This window comes from Alnus glutinosa, chromosome 6 (assembly GCF_958979055.1).
Source record: "Alnus glutinosa chromosome 6, dhAlnGlut1.1, whole genome shotgun sequence".
Classification (NCBI taxonomy): Eukaryota; Viridiplantae; Streptophyta; class Magnoliopsida; order Fagales; family Betulaceae; genus Alnus; species Alnus glutinosa.
In genome coordinates this window covers 10,658,164-10,678,421 of record NC_084891.1, presented here as the reverse complement: position 1 = coordinate 10,678,421, position 20,258 = coordinate 10,658,164, and the positions used below count along the sequence as shown (strand labels likewise).

General features: G+C 36.6%; 1 long non-coding RNA gene across 1 annotated transcript; it reads left to right on the top strand.

Annotated features, from left to right (window-relative positions):
- Window positions 1-712: 712 nt before the first annotated feature.
- Window positions 713-20,022, top strand: LOC133870465 (uncharacterized). The gene is made up of 4 exons (XR_009900740.1): window positions 713-785; window positions 865-931; window positions 1,146-1,205; window positions 19,800-20,022. It is a non-coding gene; the product is annotated as an uncharacterized LOC133870465 (long non-coding RNA).
- Window positions 20,023-20,258: the final 236 nt, after the last annotated feature.

Below are 20,258 nucleotides of genomic sequence, written 5' to 3'. Positions count from 1 at the left end.
AAATTCATTTTTCTCATCAAATTCATTTTTCTCTCTTAATTAATTGAGTAATAATATATATATATATTTTAATAAATATCAAACTTTAATCACTTTGGGGCAAAACGCTTCTTAGATATAATACCACATATACATTTTGAAATATCTTCAACCATAACTCTATCTATGACACACAGAATAGCCTCGTGAGCTATGATATGAGTTGTTGTATTCGCAGGATCTCTTAACATGCTCAATTCTCCAGGATCTCAGTTGACACAACCCCAGTTTGATATCATCTACAATATGTCTAAACTTGCTCCATTTGTCGCCTTCCGCTTTAACCACATCTACAATCTGTAAGGTATCCCCCTTCAAAATTATATCATTAAAGCCCATAAGAAAACACCTTGAAAACACTTAAAAAAATGTTCAAAATTGAATTTCTGGGTGTTGGGTCCAGACGGGCTGGAATCCATGTCAAGACGGGTTGATCAAAAAGTCGTTATCAACTTTCTACCTGTTGTGTTCGAACAGGGCCAAGCTGTGTTCGGACATAGCTTGCAGAATGTTCAATTCTGCGACTTCTCATGCGCATGTTCGGACAAGCTACATTTTAAACCGAAAATGAGCTCTTTTTAGCTCATTTTCAAAACTTTCTCCCCCTCTCACAATCTCTCACTCTCTCACCTAGGTTTTTTTACCCAAAACCCTTGATTCTTGAAGATCTAAGCCTCCAATCTCAAATTCGACTCTGAAAACGTGATGCTTAAAGCGCGATCTACGTTTTCACCATTTGATTTGAAGTAAAATCCGAAATTTATAATCTCTCTAGTTTTGGTATAAATCTCAAGAGATTAAGCTTAACCTTCCATTTTTATTCAGGTTTTGTGTATTTTAGAGCTTCCTAAGTAATCTCCAAGAGTTGGGTCTCATTTGGTGAAGATTTAAGGTAAGAGTCTCAAACCCTAGCTTTTGGTTTTAGAGTTTAAATTGTGGTTTTAAGTGTCTAACCCTAAGAATATCTAATGGGTTAGTGTGATATGTTAATGAGTTGTCAAATAGAATCTTAGAAATTTTATGGGTTTTCTATTTGAGTAGTTCAAGAGCTATTTGGGATCTTTAGAGTTAAAAATACTAATATGTCATGCAATGTGTTGATACAGAGATACATTGCAAGACGTTGGTTAAAAATCCATAGTTGAGCCTAAGACCAAGCAGCCAAAGTGAGTATTCTAGTCATTGAGAAAAGTTACTACGTTTTGTGTATTTTATAGTAATGCTAATTGATATGTGTTTTAATTCAAGCCGATAATAATTTATGATAATATGTGTTTGAGTATTTTCAATATTTTCAATTATATTAAGATATGATGATGTTTATGTGTCTTTGAGATGATGAGTATGAAAGCATGAATTGAGCTATGTTTTGATGAGTTTTGAAGTATAATGAGAATGAGGCATGATTTATGTTATTTATGATGATAAAATGACCCAATGAAATGTTTAAGATTTATGAAAGAGATATGTGTTGAAAGCATGATCATGAAAGTAAATGTAAGATGATTTTGTAGAATGAAGCATGAGCATAGATGTGAGTGAAAAATGCATAAGAGATTAAAGTATCGGGACAAATCCCTAGCATCACACTAATGGACAAGTCCATGGGGGAAAACTCTCGATGCTGTAAATGGAATGATGAAAATGTTATGAATGACAAGTCTTCGAAATGAGTGAGTTGCAACCTCTCACTACCTAGGGGCAAGTCCCTTATGATGTTATGTATGTAAGCGAAAGGATTATCCTAGAAGCCGTTGGGACAAGTCCCAGAGTGATAAGAAAGAAAGCATGCATGGCATAGTTTTTTTCATGGGAATCTTCCTCCTCTTCAAACCGAAGTGGGAAGAGCGATGCAGGATATGATCAACAGGTTAGAACAGAGATGCAACATTCTTACCGAGGCGATCCAACGAAACGACAAAGGGAAAGCTTCCCTAGTCAAAAATCTCTTTTAGAAGACTGCATCGTCATTTATCAAGGAGGACCAACTTTCATCTTCCCGAGAAGTTCAAAGTCCGGGATGTTCCATTTTACATAGGTCTTAAAGATCCTCTTGAGCACCTGGAGAATTTTTTGTGCTCACATGGACCTCCACCAGACACTAGAGAAGGTGGCCTGCAGAGCCTTTCCTCTCACCCTCTCGGGCAATGCCCGAGATTGGTTCAGAAAACTCCCCCCAAATTCTATTAGCGATTTCGACCTACTCAAAAAGATGTTACTGACACGATTCATGGCCGGGAGAGAAAGAAGGAAGCCATCTAGATCTTTGATGTCACTACACCAAGGTCTCGAGGAGTCTCTGGAAGACTTCTTTATGAGCTTCAATCAGGAGAGGCTTGGTGCAGAGAGTGCAACCGATGACTTTATCTACGGTGCCCTCTTCTAGGGAATTAGGAAAGACAGGGCCCTCATGGCTGACTTAGCTAGGAAGCCACCTCAAAATCTAGACGACTTCATGAGTAAAGCTGAGAAGTACATTAACCAAGAGGAAACACTCCTAGCTCTCTTGGGATCCGAGCAACCTCGCACCTCGACGTTCGAGCCTCGAAAGAAGAAAAGGGATTCTCGGAAGGAAGAATGCATGGCAAATTAGGAGGGCGAGGGCTCCAGGTCTAAGCAAGACAAAAGGTCGCTCAAAGATTACAACTGGACCACTCTCAATGCCTCAATCATGGATGTTCTCATGGAGATAAAGAGAGATATGATGTTCCAAAAGCTTAGGCCGATACTCGGTCAGCCGAATTCTCAATTCACATACCAATATTGTGGATTCCATGATGCCACTGGACACAGAACCGAGGCCTACATTTCTCTAAGGATCCTGATCGAACGCTTCATCGAGAATGGTAAGGATTTTTCGATTCCTCGTAGAACAGAGAAATCTGTAGAATCACGAATGAGATCATCATCCCCGAGAAGAACGCAACCGAGCCCACCAAAACCAAGATCAGCCTCGGGATGACCGGGAAAGGAGCCATCAAAGGACTAGGGAGCCAAATCATCAAGAAGATGCTCGAGAGAGGCAAGGAAGGAGTAGGAACCGAGCACATCAGGCACCACAGGAAAACCTTCTGGAAATTCACACAATCGCCGGGGGTTTCAGAGGAGGAGGAGAGTCTGGTTCGGCTCGGAAAGCCTATGCAAGGCAAATGAAAGACTTTGACGTGTACTCAATGCAGATACCTCCAAAGTCCAGGAAATACGAGACCCGGATCATTAGGTTCTCGGATGATGATTATGCGAGGGTATCTCTCCCGCATACCGATGCTTTGGTGTTAAGCTTGGCTATCGCCAACCACTAGATACATCGAATCTTGATAGGCACAGGGAGCTCAACTGATATCCTCTATAAGTCAACCTTCGAGCTTATGAAGATTGATCAGAGTAAAGTTGTCTCAGCTAGACACTCCCTAGTGGGCTTCTCAGGAGAGCAAGTATTCCCACTTGGGTCTATTGAACTTCCGGTCATGGCAAGAACATACCCGAGGCAAAGAACCATTATGGTTACTTTCCTGGTAATAGATCAATCCTAGGCTTACAATGCCATCATCGGGAGGACGGCTCTAAATGATCTCAAAGCCGTAACATCGACATCCCACTTGAGCATGAAAATTCCCCACCGAAGAAGGAATCGATGTTAAAAAAGGTGATCAAAGGATGGCCTGGGAATGATACAATACAAGCTTGAAAAAGCTCCCCAAGGCCATCAGCCTCGGGGAAAAGACAAAGGAGGATGGGAAGTAGCAATCATAGTTGGGGGAACCGGTTGAAGATCTGGAGGATTTTGAGCTTGGCAACTCGAAAAAGAAAATATGAGTAAGCTCACAACTTCCCCAGGAAATGAAGGAAATGCTAGTGGCATTCCTAAGGCGGAATAAAGACGTATTTGCATAAAGCCATGAGGATATGCCGGGAATACCTCCCTCGGTAATAGTCCACAAACTGATGGTCGACCCGAACCACAGGCCGGTCAAACAGCGAAGACTGAGCTTTGCCCCGGAACGAAATCAAGCCATAACCGAGGAGGTACAAAAGTTGCTACAAGTCGGATTTATTCAGGAAGTAAACTATCCGGAATGGTTGGCTAATGTCGTTTTGGTCAAAAAGTCCAGCGGAAAATGGAGAATGTGTGTCGATTTCACTGACCTCAACAAAGCATGCCCCAATGACAGTTTTCCATTGCCCCAAATGGATCTCCTTGTAGACTCTACATCCGAGCATGAGCTTTTCACCTTCATGGATGACTTCTCGGGATACAATCAAATACATATGGATGAGGTTGACCAGGAGAAGACATCCTTCATCACCGACCAAGGCTTATACTACTATAAGATGATGTCGTTCGGCCTAAAGAATGCTGGGGCCACATACTAGAGGTTAGTCAACAAAATGTTTCGAGACCAGATTGGCCGAAACGTAGAAGTCTATGTCGATGACATGCTAGTAAAAAGCTCTCGAGTCGTTAGCCATATAGCAGATCTAAAGGAAACCTTCAAAACACTGAGGAACCACAAATGAAGCTGAATCCGACCAAAAGCGCCTTTGGTGTCTCTTCCAGGAAATTTTTGGGATTCATGGTCTCACAAAAAGGTATTGAGGCCAATCCCGATAAGGTGAAGGTCGTCCTAGAATGCTACCACCCCGAAGATAAAACAATTACAACAACTGACCGAGAGAATAGCAGCCTTGAACTGGTTCATCTCTCGGTCTACTGATAAATGTCTCCCTTTCTTTAAGATCCTAAGGAAAGCATTCACATGGAGCAATGAATGCAAGGAAGCCTTTGGCAAACTAAAAGAGTATCTGATGAATCCACCACACTTGAGCCGTCCGGCCAAAGGAGAAATTCTTTATCTCTACTTGGTAGTATCTCCCTCGGCTGTCAGTTTGGGCTTAGTCAAAAAAGACTTGGGAATCCAAAGGCCGGTGTACTTTAAGACCAAGGCACTTTATGGAGTTGAAGAGAGATATCCTCAGATCGAAAAACTAACCTTTGCCCTAGTCGTCTCGGCGCGAAGGCTAAGGCTGTATTTTCAAGCCCATGCAATACGGGTATTGATCGAGTATCCTATGAAGAAAGTATTGCAGAAGCCAAACCTCTCAGGCAGACTAGTGAATTGGGCAATCGAGATAGGGCAATTTGACATAGAGTTCCATCCTCAGACTGCAATCAAAGGCCAGGCCCTAGCCAATTTCCTTGTAGAGTTCTGCAACACTCTCGAGAGTGAGGAGTTGTCCATAGAAGACACATGGGTAGCCTATGTGGATGGTTCATCGGCTATACGAAGCAAGACATGATGGAAATCGAATAAGAATCAACCGAACCCGAGTGGGCCATGGGAGTCATCCAATATCTCCGGAACGGATCACTTGTCAAGGACAAGTTATTATCGCGTAAGGTAAAAATGCATTCGGCTTGGTACACGCTAATCGAAGGAATACTGTATCGAAAAGGACATACCGAGCCGCTCCTCAAATGCCTCATGAACTCCGAAGCTAAGTATATACTCAAGGAGATACATGAAGGGGTTTGCGGAAACCATTCAGGATCTCGCATGCTGGTGCACAAAGCAATGAGGGTTGGGTACTACTAGCCAACCATGAGCAAAGACTCGATCAAACTAGTCCAAAAATGTGACAAATGCCAGAGATTTGCTCGGATAATGAAAAACCCACCCAAAAAGCTCAATTCAATCACTTCGCCATGGCCATTCGCAAAATGGGGGGTCGACATTGGAAGTCAGAAATTCCTTGTTGTCGCGGTGGATTATTTCACAAAGTGGGCCGAAGTCGAAGCCCTAGCCACCATCACAACCGAGAACGTGACAAAGTTCTTGTGGAGCTCGGTCATATGCCGATTCGGTATACCACATGCCTTCATCACCTATCAGAAAACTGCATCAACAATGTAGATATTGTTCCTTTGGCTGCAGGTACAACAGATGTAGATGATGACCTAGTCGTATTGTATTTGGGATATTATGATTGAAGCACATCGTGACGGTCATATGTTACGGACTCAAGAGTAGTCCATATTTTGTAGACTTTTGTATTAGCTTGTGTCGCTTGTGACACGTATTGTTTGTAAAGCCATTCTTTTGATATTTATAGATGATATCATATTTATCATATTTATAGATGATAAATGTTAAAATGAAAAATAATAATAATAAATAAATCTCCCTCATTTAATTTTAAAACAACAGTTAAAGTTTGAAAAAATTTACCAAATAAAATATCCCAGAAAGTCTAGAAGATCTTGATCCATTTTCAATTGCAACATATATTGCTTGCTTAAAAGTCTATCTAAAGTGTTTCATTTTCTTGGTAAGTAAATCTATGTAACGTTTGTCACTTTTATATATGTTTTTTTTTCTTTCTTTTTTTAATAACTTTACAATGTTTATGACCTTTCCTTTTCAATCAATTTGATTGCATAACGAAGTTCTTTTTTTTTTTTTTTTTCTTTTTTTTTTTCTTTAATGCATTTTTCTTTCTTTAACATAATGAACTTTACTCTTACCAAGAGTTGAAGGGTTAAAAACTTATCTACCCAATCACTAATATCAAGTTTCAAATTGCTAACTTGGCATTTTAAACATTCAAAACGGTGCTCAACTGTTCCTCTTTCCCTTTATTAACACCAAAAGGTCTTTTGATAAAATAAATGCTACACACACTTTCACTACTACACTCTTAACTACACATTCCCTAAAGTTGTACTAAAAATCACCATTAGGTTTTGGATGGATCACTATTGAATTTTGAATCCAATTATGATTTTTAGTGCCACATCAGGGAGTGTCCTGATGTGGCACTTGAAAGTATGTGAATGTGTGTAGCATTTCTCTTTTAATAATTTGGTATCTTTTTTAAGGATATAAATTTCCTACAAATTTGATTGTATAAATTCTTTCAACTCAGTCTCTAAAAGTGTTTGAGCATGTGAGCGCCCGCGCGCACACATATACATATATTTTATTAATGCTATTAAAAAAGCATGTGAGGAGCAAATGTTTTTCTTCTTAATGCTATTATAAACACGTATTTCTCACATGCAAAGAGACACATAATACTTTTAGAGACTGGTGTAACACCTAAAAAGCTAATTAAAAGATTTATTATAATTAAATTAAGTAAATAAAACAATTAAAAGCTAATAGGATGCAAGAACACATGAAAATTGTAGTAAAAAGTCAATTTTTAAGCCTTTGGTTCATACTGGGAAGTTTCCAGTTCAAACAGGCCATTGAAATGCATAGTAAAAAGTTTTTCAGAACCTTTTGTTTTAATTTCCATTCTAAGTTCCCTTCAAATTGAGGTTTGATAGAACCTTCGGCTCTAAATTCCGTTAGAACTGGGATTTAATAGAACCCTCCAATCTAAGTCCCATTCAAACTGAGGTTCGACATAACCTTTTTCATTCGAAGTTCCAATCGAAACAGGTTTGTTGTATTCCCTGTTCTAACTTTCATTTTGAACTAAAAACTAAAATTCATCTTTCTTTCTTTTTTCTTTTTGCAAATTTTAAAGGCTAGTTCGAACTAGGTTTTCCTAGATCAAACGAAAGACCAAAATTGGCCTATAAGTAACCAAATCACGAATTGGGAGTTCATTTTCTCCCAATTCTCTCTCTCTCTCTCTCTCTCTCTCTCTCTCTCTCTCTCTCTCTTATTTTCTCTCCTAGGGTTTGAGTCAAGCTCTCAGGATTGATCTTGTAGGAGTTTTCAAAGCAGAATCTAACAAAGGAAATGCAATTCTAGGTGTTAGAACACTACTTTGATCGATCGATTTGAGTTAAATCCTTGAACCCTAGATTATCCTTGCTTTGGGTTGATTTTTGAGGCTTATGGTTAATTCCTCAAATTTCTTTAGGGCTTTTTTTATTTTATTTTTTTATTTTTATTTTGAGGAGTTCAAAGTATTCATCAAACAACGGGTAAGAGTTTCGTGGTACGAAACTTTAGATTCCTCCATCCTCAAGGTAAGACCCAAACCCTAAGTTTATCTAAGTCTTATAATGTGGATTTTTTGAGTGTCTAATCCAAAAGCTTCTCTATGGGTTAGCTTATTAACTTGTGGGTAGTAAATGTAAACTCTTTCTTATTATAAGTTGTCATGAGAGGGTTATACTTGAGGTAGTCATGTTTGTTATGTTGTGAGAGTTTAATAGAGTTATTGCAATGTGAAAATGTAGTGGCATTGCTAGGCTTGGTTAGGGATCCATCTCAAGCTTGTTGTCAATGATATGTTAGTATATTGTTTATTGAGGATGATACTACGTTTCTAATATTTTAATGTTTAGTAAGTATTTTGTTCACAAAGCAATAATATGGATTTTAAAAAGAAAATTGTTTTCAAACATGATATAATGTTTTAATTGAATCGATAGTATGTTTTATAATGATAATGATTTATGTTTGCTTTCAGATGTTTGAATGACGTTGAGAAATGTCTTGAAGAATGTTTCATGATTTTTATGAAGTTACAAGTACAAAGATGTGTTTTATTTTTTGTATTGAAAAGAACAATGATGAAAAGAGCATGAGAATGAAAGTAAAAGAATGTTAGTTATACATGACATGAGCATGAGAGAAAAGTACATAAGAGATTAAAGCATTAGGACAAGTCCATGAGGGGCAATCCCTCGATTCTGCTAACCTAAGCGTGTTATTAAGGACAAGTCCTAAAGGTGTGATGAGCAATCTCTCACAGTTAATGGGACAAGTACCACATGACAGACATGTATGAAAGTGCGATGATGTCCTAGACAATCGTCGGAAACAAGTTCCCAGAGAGATAAGAGAGAGAAAGGAAATGAAAAGAACACATGAAAGCATGCATGACATATTTTATGATGATGTTTATGTGACATGATTTAACAGGGATTTCATGATAGATGTATCAGTATGCATGTAAATTTGAATATAACAGAACATATGTATGTTAGAATGCATATGATGATTTAGTACAGTTTCTTGCTTAGTTATGCTTATATGCGTGTGTTTCGCTTAAAATGTAGAATACATGTATATGTATATATTTGAGTTATATGATGTATAAAAATTATATGAATTTTATGAGTTTGTATGTCCATGTTTCTAAGAGGGGGTTTGGAAAATGTACATACACTCACACCTAAGATATAGTTATTTTAGAGAATTTGCATAACTACGGAGTTTACTTCATCAACTATAAAACGTTTTAAAGGAATTGTAAAGTTAAGTGTAGCTGTTATTGTAAATTAAAGGAAGGAAATAAAAAGTTGGCTCAATGATAAAACTTAGTAATTTATACTTGCTGAGACGGTAGACTGACATATTCGTTGTGCAAATGTGGTAACCCCACAATCATGTAGATGTTGTAGTTGATAATAGTGTTGATAAGGACCCGATTGCGTCATAGTTGAGCTACTATGATTGAGATCATGCGATGTCGTGGACTATTTAGTTTAGGCTTACTATAGCCTATTTTTTGTTTGTACATCATCTTTGTATCGTATATAGCAATTGTGATGTATATGGATGTGTTGCATGCTTTAATGATCTAGATGTATTTGGCAGCTCTGCGTGTTATGTAAGTTTTTATTATGTCATTGTTTCTGCACAATAGAATGATCTATGATATGATATTCTCATGTGATGAGATCGTTTTAGGTATGTACATGTTATTGTGGTGATTCGGCCTACCTTATTGAGGTTATAAGGTTCGGGTCGACATAACTGAGTTGGTGGAATTTTCCTACAATCCAATATGTAAGAAATTTATGTCCCTCTTTTAACTAGTGAAAAATAAATTTAGACTCCTAAGTAACCTCAACCAAACAGTTAACCAAATATGTAAAGTAGTAAAATGAATTAACACAGATGGTTATGAAGTGGAAACTCTTTGCACCAAAGAGAAAAACCACTACGGGGCAGCCAAACTCAAGAAATCAATTATTAGGAGAAATAGCTAATTACAAAGTTCATACTCACAACCCTTTACAGTAGTCACTCTCTTGAATTCTAATAAGTGCTTACTTTTTTGCCTCTCTCCCAGACCAGTCTAGAGAGTTCTTCTATTGAGCCCTTAATTGGAGCTCCTCTCTAGTTAGATTTTAACAGTTGAATGGTTACAACAAATTTATGAAACACTCTAAGAGAGATACATATAAACGTTTACGCCTAATAAACATTTTCTTAGCACAATGGAATTCTCTATTGGAATTCTTACAATAACACTGCCTAGAAGCCCCTTTAAATAGGCTTTGAAAATCCTAAAACAAGTCAGAAATGGATTTCTAGGTGGCGGCGTCTAGATAGTTCATCTTGCGCCCAAACAAGTATCAACAATTTCATATTTTGCTGAAGCGTGTCCGGACATCTGCATGGAAAAGCTTCTCTGTCCGTAGTCTTCACTTTTGCGTCTGGACATCCTTGCACACAGGGACTCTCTGTGCCTCGCGTCCGCTAGACCGTTTGGACAGGTAGCGAACATGAACTCTATGTGGCTTGCATCCGATGTGCTGTTCCGACATATATAACATACATTCTTTGTGGCTTCCGTCTGGACACTGATCTTGGACGTTTGGACGGTCAGCAAGGAAACCGACTTTTCTAATTCTTTAAAGTCTTCAGAAGATCTTCTTCAATAAATTCTTTCCTGTCTTGAGAAATATATTGCAAATCTTCCCTTGTTCAGTCCTTTCCAGTCTTGATTAAAATACTTGCAATACTTCTGGAAATTTGGAGTCTGAATAATGTTTGAATTAAAACTTCTGTGTTAGTTTTCATTTTTGATTTGATTTGATTTATTTTTGTTTATTTTATCTTCTTTGAAAAAAAAAAATGGTTCATGTTTTAGGTGGGATATTTGTATGTTGACGAGTGGGGGTGAAACATGAATTTTCCGTTTGATGATTTTAATAATTTTTCTGTACATCATGCTTCTCATAGTTGTAGGGAGCTAGCTCCTATCAACTTCCCTCAAAATTTTCACCCATATGGACCATGTTCATATTGCTCCAATCCTTATCATAATTCTAGTAATTGTCCATCCTGGGGACAATTCCCCCATTTTTCATATAAACAAATGAACATCAAATTCTCCAGTCCAAGGTTTGAATCAAATTCAAATTTTTACAACCCGAACTATAGCAACCATCCTGATTTCTCTTAGCAAGCTCAAGCCATGGGAAATTGTGCTCTCCAATTTCATGCACTGCACCATCCTGAATATCCGCAGTTCGAAAAGCTAGTCCTCCATCCTTCATCATATGATCCTCTTCCTAAAAAATCTTCATTGGAAGACACGCTAAAGGTATTTATAGAGAGAACTAGCCAATCCACCATTCAAGTGCCACAATCAGAGTCATCATTGGATGACACATTCAAAGCATTCATACACTCAAATAGGCAAACCATACAAGAGCTTAAGAATGTCACCATGGTCGATAGCCAAGCCATTCAAGAGATCAAAGATGCCACTATGACCAACACTCCAATGATTGAAAGGTTGGAAGGACAGCTTGATCGTTTGGCTTGAGAACCCGTCAACTCCAAATTTGTCCAATGACTGGGAAGTAAGTATTGAAGCTCATTCCTTCATCACAATCCCTCTTGAGACACTTCATAAGCCCCAAGTTTTAGTTCTTCAATGCCTCAAAGAGCCATCTTATGATAAACTTGTCAAGGATCTATGCACACAAGGTCACAAATCTAGGAACCATCTTCCTAAGAAGATCCTTCGAAGTAAGCAAGTTGGCTACCTGAGATAGCGAAACATTCTTCTAGAAGGCTATCAAATTCTAAAGAAGAAATGGTGGAAGGGATTGGTTGGACATCCAAATGATCGAAGAAAGCACTGTAAAATTTATTTTCCATTTTAATTTCCTTACATTTTCTTTCTTTCCTTTTTCATTCTATTTCTTGTCATTTTATTTTTTACAGCAATTAATCTTTTAATGTTTGTTCCTGTGAGACAATATTGCTGTTAGTTTTTAATAGGTGTTTTGGTGTTTAAGTTTGGAGGACGCCCTAACCTTTTTCACACTCGGATTTTCCTTCCCTTTTGGTAACGTATTTCAACACTACACATTGAGTACAATGTGTAATTCAAGTTTGGGGTTATGAAAAAAATACTATGTCTGTTTGTTTGTTTGTTTATTTTTATTTGTCTTTTTGTTCTAGAAAATTTTGAAAAAAAAAATTGTTCTATGTTGTTGTCAAGTTTGAGTTAAACCATAACTGTGGTTTGCATTTCATTGGCTTGCTTAGAGAGTTGAACATATCATCATGTCATTAGGAATCTGAGTCTTTTGACTTATTTTTGCGTTAGTAAGACTTCACTTGTTTGAGTTAAATTATCAAGAGCATATTAGCATATAATCTGTAAGATATGAATTTGTGCTTAATCATGTGTATTTTGAGAGTTGTTAGATGGCCTATTCATAAATAACCTTGGCTTGAGTTTTTTCACTAAGTAACCGGACGTCTTGCCTCATTAAGCATTGAGTGTTCGCGTCAAAAGATGTAAAGTTTAAGTTGATTGATGGTATGATTAGCTTGTCTTTGTAGCCTTTTTTACTTGAGTCATTAAGCCCATAGGGATGTTTTTACATCTAGTGCCCTAAAACTATCTAGTTTAGGAGTCACTGACCCAACACTCATTACATAGGTCAATTAGAAAGTTTAAGGGAGCCGAGCATTCCATAGTCTACACAAAAGAAGAAGAAGAAGAAGAAGAATAAAGATATGCATATCTTGCCTTGGTTGTTTCATTTGATAGGGATTCCAATGATTTTTGAGATACTTATCTTGAGATTAAATTGAAACCTCATGATTGTATGTTAATTTCACTTTGCACTTTTCAAAACATATGATGTCTCCATTTATGAGTGATTTGATGTTGGATTCCCTTTTGATGTTAATGATGATGTTTGTCTTTTTAAGCTTACTCATGAATAAGAACAATGGTTTGTGTAAAAATTCTTTCTTGTTAACAACATAGTGCTTCAATGTTTATACGTATCATTTATGGCAAACTCTCATGAGACTTTACTTGTCTACTAGGGAGTCCTAGGGGTTTAAAAGGCTTGTTACATATGCTATATGCAATCGTCTTTCCCACGACAGCGGACTTATGTTTCATGCTTTGATTTTGTTTTCCATTTTGTTTTTGCTCAGGGTTTAGCAAAATGTAAGTTTGAGATATTTGATGAGTGCCAAATATTGTATATTTGGACCCCTTAATTTGCATTTGTTAAACCTTTAGCTTTGTTATTTTCTGATATTTTTTGTTAGTTTTAGTGTTTTGCAGGTCATTGAGAGAAAATGACAGTTTTTAAGTAAAATTTAGTGGGGTAATTACCTTTTCCCCCCATGAAATACCGGCCATTGTCAATATACCCCCATGAACTGACACCTCGACCAAAATAGAGCATCAAACTACCAACTTTACATATTTTGCCCCCTTCTGTCAGTCAGACCTGTTATGTTGGACCGTCAACGGGTCACATGCCTGTCACTTGCTGTTTTAGTTATTTTTTTTTTCCTCTTTTACCCTTGTCTTTGTTGTCAGTTCATGGGGGCATGTTGGAAGAAGGTGATAATTCATGGGGGAAAAAGTAATTACCCCATTTTTTGGCCAATATATCTTACCATGCACGTACCAAAGTTGTATCATGGATGGTTAATCATGTTATAGAGGTGTTGATCGTTTCATAAACAAAACACCGCTCTTCTTTGCACATAGCATGTACGTACCAAAGTTGGCCATATTATACGTACAAAGCGAAAGGGGTGCATAAGTACCAAATAGGGCCTTGCCATTTTTTTTTTTGTCACAACCTCACGTTTCAATAATTAGGTTAAAAAAAATATTACAGACGTTGAAGAAGGGTTGAAGGTTGAAGGCAAATAGGGTTTTTTGTTTAGTCTTCAAAACACACTGTTTAACTAAGGATTTGTTGCGTTCCCCACGACTTTCAACTTTCACCTCTCAAGGTGTTCTTCACCGCCAACTTTGAGTCCCCTGCTAAACAACAAAAGGAAGCAACGAGGACGGGTTTGAACTCGACCCAGTCTTCCCAACCGATTCCACTGACGATTCATGAAATCCAATGCTTACTGTGGTCATTGGTTTTATTAGCCAGAGAAAGTTGAACATCAAGGAGTTTCTAGTCCTCATGACTCCTTTTGGAAGAGAACAAGCTGCTAGTATGTGTACAGGAATAGAAGATAATACATGTTTAACAAGTATAAATCTTCCTGCGGGTGTGAGTAAATATTAGAAGCTTATACAATATAAGCTTAAACACAAACTATCTTGCAGTGGGTCGTTCCCTGGGTTGTTTGTGTTCTTTAATATTAATAAAGATTAGAAGCTTATACAATATAAGCTTAAACACAAACTACGTTGCAGTGGGTCGTTCCGTTTATTCCCCTACATTGCAGTCAGTCGTTCGTCGTTCGTGTTCTTTAATATAATTTGCAGTGGGTCCTTGGTCTACCACATATATGAAGCTTAATATAATTTGCAGTGGCCGGTATCCTTGGTCTACCAAATATATTATTTGTTTATATATATATATATACTCTTTGAGTTGACTATATAGCTCACATGAGCAAAAGCAATGATTACTTTATCTGAGGATCGGAAATGGAAATATTCGTTATATATATTGTACTCTTTCAGACACACACAAGGACGCATTTTTCTTGTCTACTTCTTCTGCCTCTCTAATATCATGATCATTAAAAGGATAAATAAAAAACAATATTAAGAATCTGAATACATTTCTTTTTTCCTTTTATCTTTTCTTTCAATCCTCTTCTACCTTGATTTCAAACTTTTTTGTTCACTGGTCGGATAGTATCAGTGACAGTATATTCTTTGGAAAACTGCAAATCAATGTAGAACAAAAACAAAGGGAAATGAAGTGGACTTTGTTTTATAATGTGAGAACAAAGGCAAACAGAGGAGGGGAATGAAAGTGAATGCCTGAATGATTACAAATGAGATTATTCATGGACAGTTTTTGAATGAGCTCCCAGTTGAATGAATATCTCTATCTACGTACTTCTCCTTGTTCGTACACTCAAGAACATCGTTCTTGGCCTTGGAGCTGCAAGAGTGGGACCATCGAAGCAGCTTCTCCCACACCAATTGGACTGCTCAGTGACGATCTCTGGCCCGATTAGGAGTGGATTCCAGGTAATGGAAGAGTGGATGAGAGGTGGAACCGGCATTAGTGGCAAGGGAAAGAGGCACTGGCTTGTTTGAGGGGATGGGAAATCTTTGGCTTGTCGTGGGATTGTTGGAAGCAAAGAGTGGGTTCCGAACATTTTCTTGATGGAGCTGAATCATTTTCTTAGTTTGGTTGTCATCCACGAGAGCAAAAGATCGGATCACGGTGGTGGTTGATGATTCAATCATGCGATTGTTGGAAGAGAAGGAAAATCATAGCTTTTTTTTTTTTTTTGGGTGGTAATTACCTTTCCCCCATGAACTACCACTCTCTTCCAACATGCCCCCATGAGCTGATGAGAGAAAAAGTGGAAGAAAAATCATTAAAGTGGAACGTGAGGTGCACGTGACCCATTGACAGTCCAACATAATGGGTCTGATTGACGGAAGAGGGCAAAATATGTAAAGATGGTAGTTGGATACTCTATTTTTGTCGAGGTGTCAGATCATGGGGGCATGTTGACAATGGCTGGTAGTTCATATGGGGGAAAAGGTAATTACCCCTAAAATTTCATAAAAGTGGAAGAATTGAAGAAACCCCAAGTGCGAGCAAGCGCACTTGGCTGACCTGGCAATGATCGAACCCAGACACGATTTCTTCCCAAAAATGGCAGACATTAAATCTTCAACGAAAAAGACACCGTTCTTTTGCTTTAAGCAGTTGCAAACGCCCAAAACCCTAGCATATATATTCTTGCTTTTCTTTTGTAAAGTGGGAAGAGGTTAGAGAGGGGTAAAGGCACCATTTAGAGAATTTGTCTAACACCTAAAAGCAAGTATGCGTGATATGCTTATAATACTAGAGGGCTGGAGACTAGAAAACCAGAGGAGGAGATTCCACATATTTTTTCCCTTTTAGTTTAGTTCGTCTTTAGATTTAGATTTTATTTTTTCTTAATCATGTGTAACTAAATTCTCAACTAAGGTTGAGGATGAAGCCTTACCATTGAAGAGCAACAATATTTTCATGTAAGTTTATACTATCCGATTTTATGAGTTTTTTATTTCTAATTGTTCTACTTCAATTCAATTATTGAGATGATTCTTGAATATCTATTGTGATTTACGGATACATTTGATGATTTGAGATAATTTCATTTAATTAATTGCTTGGGTTTTTATTTATCAATACGTTGAATATTCATTGTGTTTTGTTCTATGGATACATTTGATGATTTGATTTAAACTGTATATCTTTTGTGATTTGTGCAAAGAACAAATTCATTGAATGATTTTATTAATTTTTTAAGCATAGCAGAACATACATAAGATTTGTATTGTAAGAACTTCGAATATATATTGATGAAGATGAGAATATGTTGTTATGATTTTGGTGGGTGTGGATTCCTAAACCTTAGTACCTTATCTTTTGATTATTTTTACTTCATTTAGTTTACGTTTTCTTTTTATCAGAAATCAAATCTTTTTCAAAACTAGGTTAAGATTTAATTAGTTTAGATACAAAACTGTTTTCAAGAACACAATTCTCTGTGGGATCGAACTCGCATTTGCAAAATCCTTTATTGCAAACGATTAGTGCACTTGTGAGTTAATAAAATTTGCACAACAATATGATTTACATTTTCAAGGGCTAAGGAATTAAGGATTACTTCCTACTTGAGGAATAGAAATGATAAACCCTGAATTAATGTTAAAAAGGATTTCCTAGTAGAAAGGAACTCCGACCCTTAAGGATAACTAGAAACGGCCTTTTAATCGAAACGTTAGGCAATGAATAAGTTTCTTCTCTTGAATTGGGTGGTGAAATTCCAATAACAGGAGATGGAATTTCAGTATATTACTTGAGGTATTTGACAGTATAATGATCTGATCATATGGTAACACGGACGAACAAAGTAGGCGAGGGTCTATGATAAAAGCAGACCTTTACATTGAAGTAGAGAAATGGAAATGATATGGATGGTAAAAGTCAGATCGCCATATAAGTTATTGTCCTCCCTTAGAATAATATTTCTAAGTAATTGCGGTTAGAGAAACCTATGTTTGACACTACACTTAAAATCTGTGTCCCTTGATTTAAGATTTAGAATTTAAATCTTCCTTTAGTGTAAACTTTATGCTTAGCATAGTTTACAAATTTCGATGATGAAATTTTGTTAAGAGGGGAGGGATGTAGGGCTCCAAATTTTAAGACATAAAATATAACGTTTAAAAATAAAATTTAAAACCTAGTAATAGTAATTAAATAATATGAATATTTATAAAATAAATATTCATCAGTATTTGATATGAATATTTATAAGATTAAATATTCATTAACATTTGAAACATGTTAGCAGTTCTTATTCCACTTAGATAAGTTTAATAAACCATAAGCAGTTGAATACAAATTATACAATAGGGAAGGAAACACCTGCGATGGCGCTCGATCTTTCAAAACCAGTGCTCGATCGACACGGCGCTCGATCGCCAGTACTTGACGATCGATCGACATAGTTCTGCTGAGTGCAGATTACATCGTACCGAACACCTATCTCTGATATTTTAACAAAATATCTCATACCCTACTTGTTGCCCACGAAAAGGATCCCTAACCGTTGGATAAGACCAACTCAAAGCAATCCCCTACCGTTGATTCCACACCTTAGTAATTAAAGAAACTTTGATAAACAAGTTTTAAGCATTTAGTTAGAACCAACCGTGTAGTTCCTTGGAGATGAGAGATATTTCTTAAGTACCTCTTCTACAAGACTCGATGCCCAACTTGCTGCCCAAGTAGATGGCCTCCACCATTGATCAAGGATGACTCAGTGCAATCCCAGCTATCCAAATTAGTATAAATAGAAGGCACTTCTCAGTTCATTTTCACGCATAGCCTTCTTCCCCTTCCCTTTCCTCTGCTTTTCTCTTGCTACACCTCTCTTCTCCTTCTGCTTATTTCTCTAGACAGCAACCCATGTTGATCTTAGAGGAATTAAATAGCAGAAAGAATGAAGAAACTCTCATGCTCTCTCTTTCTCTCGATTTTTCAGTAGCCAGAAAACAGAAAAGAAAAACTTATAGAAGCTTTGTTCTTCTCTTCTTTTCTCTCAAACCAGCTGCAGTAGTTCTCTTTCCTCTCTAATTCTCTCATCTGCTCAACTCAACCATGGATTGCAGCAGTAGAGAAGTTTCTCTCAACTCTCTCTCACGGTTCAGTTAGAAGAAAACAAAGGAAGAAGAACTCTTCTTCTCTCACTCTAGGGTCAACCGGATAAAAAGAAAAGAAATAGGAAAAGAAAGAATAAAAGAAAAGGAAACAAAAATCTCTCTCTCTTGGCCGAGCCTTACTAGCAGTGATGTGTTTTAAAATATCCCACTTGGATATTTTGGTAAGTCTTATTTTATGCATGTATTTTATAAACTTTTATCACTAAAAGTTATTGAGTTTTTTAACGTTTGGTATTGTGTTCTAAACAATGTTTTTTCAAGTGGCATATTTAATTAATAAAACACGCCGTTATGATGCCTGAGTAAAAATGAACATTTTATAAAAGTACTATTATAAAAAAAATCAAATATTTTATGAAAGCGCCGTTACGCTGCTTAAAGTTTTAGAAAACATTTTCTAAAGCATTAGTTACGCTAATGGTTATTTTTAAATAGTATTATAACCATTATTTTCATTAATGGTTGAAGTTGTGTAATTCTTGACTGACTGTTGGTAAAATAAACCATATGTTGAATTAAAACTATTTTAGTATGCCTTAATATTGTCTGTTTAATGATTTAGCTATTTTGGGTTGCAAAATTCTATTGTGAATTCAATAAGTTTTAGTTGTATCTATCATATAGCTTTAAACTAATTTTCAATGCCATTTCATTGATTTGGCTATGACCTATGTTTTAGGATTATGTTATTATTTCTGTGATGATTTTAAATGTTTGATTGGCTTTTGATTTACAAACTCATGTTTGTAAGTACAATGTCTTATGGTTAGAAAAAGAAACTGATAAATATACCATCTCTGGTATATATGTATTTAATTGTAGATGATGTACTGAGGACTGTACCAAAAGACAGTAAGTATTTATTACTTACTGAGAGTGATGTTGGTTTCCATAATATTGTGGTTTTGAATTTATTTAATTGTATGCGTGTGAAATTGATTATGTTATTATTGTGATTAAATTGATTATTAACAAAGCTGGCGAGTCTAGACTCACTGTGGGTGCACAAGGTTTCACTGGCGTTCCAAAGTTCACAGTGAATGAGGAAGGCCCCATAAAAAATATAATAAATACGAACTTGGCGAGTCTAGCTCACAGGCAAGACCTAAGCCTTCAAAACTATTAAGCGTTATTAGTGAGGAAGCCTAGGCTTCAAGCTAACACTTAACCAAGCCAAGGCTATAACTAGAGGAGTTAAAACAGAAAATAAATAAGACTTGTATAAAACTGTCATCATATTACTGCATTGTATTTCTTTAAATAAATAAATCAGCAATAATTATATTATTGAAAACAGTTAACTCACTTTATTACAGTATGAGATTGTGGTAACATCTACAATCACATATTTGTTGGTGCAGGTTCTGTAGATGAAGAAATGGATTATGCTAGCTTTAAGGATTTAAAGTCAATATTTGTATATTTGGTTTTAATTATCGGTATTCACGTGCTTTTGTATGTAACATGTTTAGAGAAAGGTTTGCATTCAATAGGTTTTCCACAAGGATTGAGCTGGGGGGTGGCTAGTAGGGGCCATGGCCCCCTCAATTCATTTGAAAAAATAAAAAAAATTAATAAGTATAGTTTGATTTTTAGTCTATTTGGCCCCTACCCATTAAAATTTTTGGCTTATTTTCGCTGTTAAAGTGTGGAGGAATAAACCTTTTAGAGCTTATCTATGTCGATTGGTTCTTTGTGAAACGGTTTATAATTTATGGAGAAATATAAATGAATTAAAATATGGGTGCATGCCAAAAACAGAGGAGCAAATTTCTTAGCATTTTTTTTTTTTTAGGTTCGTTCTTGAGTGCTGGGAACTT